Source organism: Arachis hypogaea, chromosome 16 (assembly GCF_003086295.3).
Source record: "Arachis hypogaea cultivar Tifrunner chromosome 16, arahy.Tifrunner.gnm2.J5K5, whole genome shotgun sequence".
NCBI lineage: Eukaryota > Viridiplantae > Streptophyta > Magnoliopsida > Fabales > Fabaceae > Arachis > Arachis hypogaea.
Genome location: NC_092051.1, coordinates 43,782,135 through 43,787,242, shown reverse-complemented (window position 1 = coordinate 43,787,242; position 5,108 = coordinate 43,782,135). Strand labels below are relative to the sequence as shown.

The 5,108-nt window shown below is 33.4% G+C and overlaps 1 long non-coding RNA gene across 2 annotated transcripts; it reads left to right on the top strand.

The window, feature by feature from the left end:
• The first annotated feature begins 814 nt into the window (after window positions 1-814).
• Window positions 815-4,555, top strand: LOC112754074 (uncharacterized). 2 transcript variants are annotated; one of them, XR_011874210.1, is made up of 3 exons: window positions 815-1,604; window positions 2,598-4,115; window positions 4,223-4,555. It is a non-coding gene; the product is annotated as an uncharacterized lncRNA (long non-coding RNA). The 2 variants fall into 2 exon arrangements; XR_011874211.1 differs by lacking the exon at window positions 4,223-4,555 and adding an exon at window positions 1,755-1,870 and having other exon boundaries at window positions 834-1,604; window positions 2,598-3,682.
• Window positions 4,556-5,108: the final 553 nt, after the last annotated feature.

Genomic DNA, 5,108 nt, shown 5'->3' with positions numbered 1-5,108 from the left:
TATCATTTTGTTAGTTTTAATATATTTGACATAAAAAAAATCAAATTATAAAATTAAAAAGAGTATAATAATTAAATTAAAAAAATGTAAAAAATCTAATTATGAATTTGACGAAACTAAAAGAAATAAAATAGAGTTCCAAACTAATAATTATGTTGTAACAACTTAATACAAGTGAAATAAAAGAGAGTTCTGAATTTTTACCTGTGATCTATTCCTATATACAAACAATATTCTAGTTCTTGACGATTACCCTAACCATGACTACATACACACATATATCTATATGGGATTGCATAAAATTCAACAAAACACAACTAACTGCAAAGTTGGCTGCCCCGGTGTAATGCGAAGTCTCGTTCAGCCTGTTGATATCTCTGTCGTTTCCAGCTGCGCACACCATCGTCGTATTTATCGATTATATGGTGAGAAAGGGGTAAAAGAGAGGAGAAAGTGGTTGTAAAGTTTAAACTGGTACCTAGTCAAACGTGTGAACGAGTTGTATATATAACCGTCGTCCTCTCTTATCTTGTTTACAGTGTAAATAAGATAAGCTTCCACATATCTCGTTTATAATGTAAATGAGATATACACGTGTCACGTCCATATATCTTATAAGAGAGGGTGACAAATTTCGATAATAAATTTTATAATTATTTATTTCAGTAATTATTATATTTATTTTATTTATTAAAATAAAAAATCGCCTAAATAAACCATTTATATCCATTTTAATTAATTTTAAAATCAAAAGATGCCATAGGATCTTCCAATTAGCGACTTAAAAGTTAAAAGTTAAAGGTATATACTCTTCGCAGCGAAAGGTTCCATTTATCATTTGCGACTTCAGAATCGGATGAAATGTATGAAAGGAGATTGATCTAGGTTTTTTATTTTCTTTTTGTTAGAAAGTGATTCTAAAGAGGCAAGTCTCTGCGAGAAATGTTGATTCGTTGCTGAGAATTGGGCACTGATTTCGTTTTTGATAGACATAGCATTGTGCAGCATTTTTCTTTTCTTTTAGGGAATGAAGTGTGTGTTATTAGTTTAGAATTACAAGAGCCACTTGTTTACTTAATGGTTCATGACTCGTGTGTTTATAAATTTAGCTGTAATGTGATTATGAATGTGATTTACTAATTACTAGGTTCAAGATTAATTTATTTGAGTCTAGTTTAGAAATATCAAAAGAAGCATGTAATATGCGTATTTTGGAATTTGTTTTCTGTTAGTATGGAATGCTAGGTAGTAAGGCTTGTGGATTTTTGTTGTGGTTTGAATCACCTTTAGCGGTTTTTTATGTATGGGCAGACATGAGGTCGAGGAAATTGAACAAAAGAAACAAGGTGCTGGGAGGTTTTCCTGAGTTTGGTGCAATCTTCATGTCTAATAGAAGTACTTTGCAAGAATGTTTTGAGAAGAGATTGTTTGGGCTACCTGTTGGTTACTCTGATTTTGTTTGAAACGTAAAGGAAGGAATGCCTTTGTTTCTTTTTGAATTTGAAGAAAGAAAACTTTATGAGATTTTTGAAGCAACATCAGATGGTGGCATGAACATTTTTCCACAGGCATATGTTTCAACAGGAAGGTCATTCCCTGTGCAGGTGCCAATTTATATATTCCTATTTCATTTGTTTTTTTTCCAGTTCAGATGTTCTTTTGTTGTTTCTGTTGATTTAAAGATCAGTGATCACTTTAAGAAAATTCTTATGCTGATCTGTTTAATTCGAGATTCTATTCTTTATATTAAGCAGTTAAATTCAAAATAATATGGCACTGTGATCCTTTATCTGAAGATGAGTTTTATGGTGCCATTCAAGATAACTACTTTGGTTCCCACAAATTCAACTTCGGTCTCACTAAGGAGCAGGTGTGCTTGTTTACAGGTTTTGGTTGACATTTATGCTTCATGTTCCTTGATATACTAGAGTGAGAAGTTATTGTGTTTATCCATCTGTGTAGGATAGCCTGCTACAAAGCATTGTGACAAGAATGGTAGTGCCATAGTGGCGTCCATGTGTTTGACACACATAGGGCATGCATATGTATATGTTCAACTATTTATTTATTATGCTTGGACACACTTTGGACATGGCTCACACAACTACACAAGAGCAAGTGGGTTACTCAACTTGGACAAATTTTTCTATTCTGATGGGCAAACTAATTGGAAAATCCTCTCCAATAACCTACTTGATCTATTTCTAGTCTTCTTTTTTTATTATAAATGGGATAACAACTATGGTGGAGAAGGGAATGAAGTTAATATTCAAATGGTCCCTCTAACTACACATCAATAAAATGAAAGGATGTCACTAATTATGTTATGTATTGGTAGGGGGCCTGCAATTTTTTTATGATGGAGCTTAGAATGATAAGCATTGACATATGACATATAAAGAATGTCCAAAGTAGTGAAAATTGATGATTTAACATTTATGAATATCTAAAGATATTATAGATCTTGAAATTTACACTCGTGTGCCATATTTGTTTCTTACAACGTTTAAGGATTTGGTGCCTTTGTATCCATTTCTTGTTGATTGTTTGTGTCCAGATGATGTATAGTTTTATGATTCTTATTATTTTGATGTTAGATTGAGAGCCTTCTGCAGTTGTTCAGTTCAAGAAAGCTTGAAGTCCCAAGAACTTCATGTAAAAAAAAGGAAGAATAAAAACAGGGTTACAAGTCTATAAAAGATGTGGGGAAGAAAGGGAAGTTTGCGGAGGTTGAAATCTTCAGAAGGAAGCTTGACAAAAATCATGGCAGTTCAGATATTTTAGAGCTACAAGTGGAAACATTTTTGGCATCTATTGCTTGTGGAAAATCTGAAATCACCCATTCTGATGATGCCTATGATCCTGAAAATCCTGGTTTCCATCATTCAGTTGCAACCTAAGGATTTCACTGCTGCTTGTAGCGAATCACATGAGCTGGTTGCCATGCAATCAAAGAAACAAAACTTCAATTTTTCTGCAGAAGACACTGAAGAATATATACCCTTGTGTTTACCAGATTCTGCTGAGCCTGAAGAAGAGGGGTTTGCTGTTGGTGAATGTACAGAACAGACAGAGATAGGTATATTTGTTGACAACAAATTGTCTACTATCCCTGTGCCTCAATTACCACTTGTGTCTAATCTGAGTGATGAAGGATGTAACCAGAAGAAAATGGAGGATTCAGTCACTTCTTCAGATGGAAGTCCATGCTCTGGATTAGATAAGTCGTCCTTGGCTGCTATTACCTTGTCAGATGCAACTGGCTTTCAGTCCAAACCTGGAAGTAATCATTGTGAACCACAGCCAGCCAAGGGTTTGTATTCTGACAACCTGAAAAAGAGGGTCTGTGTTTTCCCGGTTAACTTTCAAAGAATCAAAATGATCTCAGAATGAAGTTAGTGGATTGTAAGTTGAGAGTCAAGCGGCATAGTTATGTTGAGCACGAAAACATTGACATTGTTACAGCCCATGGGAATGAAAATGATGATGATAATGTGGATGTTACAACTAGGGCGTACTGGTACTTGAACACTGCTTCAAATAATGTTCCTTAACAACTCTTGCATTTCCAGTCTGAAGGAGGGAAATTGTTAAGGACAAATTTCCCAGAATACAAACATTATGATAAAGTTGACATACCAGGAATATTGAGTTCCTATTATAACAAGACGTTTCAAGATCACTGCCAAAATTTTAGGATTGGATAGTACATAGTAGTATATTTAGATTGCTGTTTGGAAACTGCATAGTTTTCCCAAAAAAAAAAAAAAAAAAAAAACAGCTAACAAATAGAACCATCGTTAATATACCATGACTAGAAAAGTGATGCTTGGTCTAATTTTAATAGAAGTGACTTTAGCTTGAAGTGAGGGAAGCCTAGCACAACCATCAATCTATGAGAAATCAATCTTATTAGATTCATTGATCTTACGTTACATGATCTTAATGAAGTAACGTCAGGCTTTCTGATGGCTCTATGCTTAATGTGTTCAGTCCAATCTTTTTTTTTTTTTTTTTTTTTAATTTTCTTATAGGGTAATATTTGGTGCTAGTGATTTGGATGAACCGAGGCAATATGAAGAGCAACATCTCGTTCAGCATGACTGTATTGAGAGGTAATGTTATCAATAAGTTAAAGCTAAGTATTCTCTGTACATTTTTTAGGGGTAAAAAAACCTCCTGACAATAGTTATTTCTACGTGATAAATCATGCATTGTTCAGGTGAATGCTGCTATACACCATCTGAAGTTGGGTGTGATTCAGTGATAAAGAATCGAAACGATGTTCCAGCTTTGGAGTTTGTCGTTCCCCTTGTTTCTAACTTAACAAAGATTTGTGAACGGCAAATAAAAATAATCATCATGTGATCTAATATTATGTATGCTCATCTAGTTTTCATGTTGGTTTCACAATTTGTGGTGTGTTACAACAAAAAAAAATTGGAACTTTATTCCACCAAATTAGCACAATGAGAGGAAGATGCTTTGGTAAGTAGAAAGGAGTCATTTTCAAATAGGAAATGACTAATAGAAGAAGCCGTACTGTTGACCTTGATTCGTAGAACTTTTCTCTCTTATTCTGCGTAGAAGTGGAAAAAGGATAAACATTTTGCATAGTACATAAAAAGGATATGGTGATAAAAAAATTCCTTTTAAAGCTCTCCATAGCTAAATAAGTAAAAGTTTGAACATTCAACGCAATGAAATAAGAGAAATAGTTACACACACATTAAGTTAGCTTGTTTTTGTGCTTGATCAACAACGTTTCTTTGCACATTCGGCTTGAATTTCCAAGGTTTAGCTGGATTGTTTTTGTAGCTTCTACCTCAGATACATAGTTCTCAGACTAGCTAACTCTTATTTCCTACAATACAGTTAACAAAGTGAGCATACATTTAATTAGACATTTAGTTAAACTTAAAAGCAAATGGTCTTCTTAATTACTTCCACTCAATGTTTTGTCAAGAATTTAACTGATAAACCCATATTTTATAATGAATTTTAGATAAAAAACATAGAGTTTATCAACTTATCTTGCACTTATTCATTGAAAATGTATAATTTTATGAATTTTTTCTAATTATGGTTAATGGTGAAAAATATGCTTT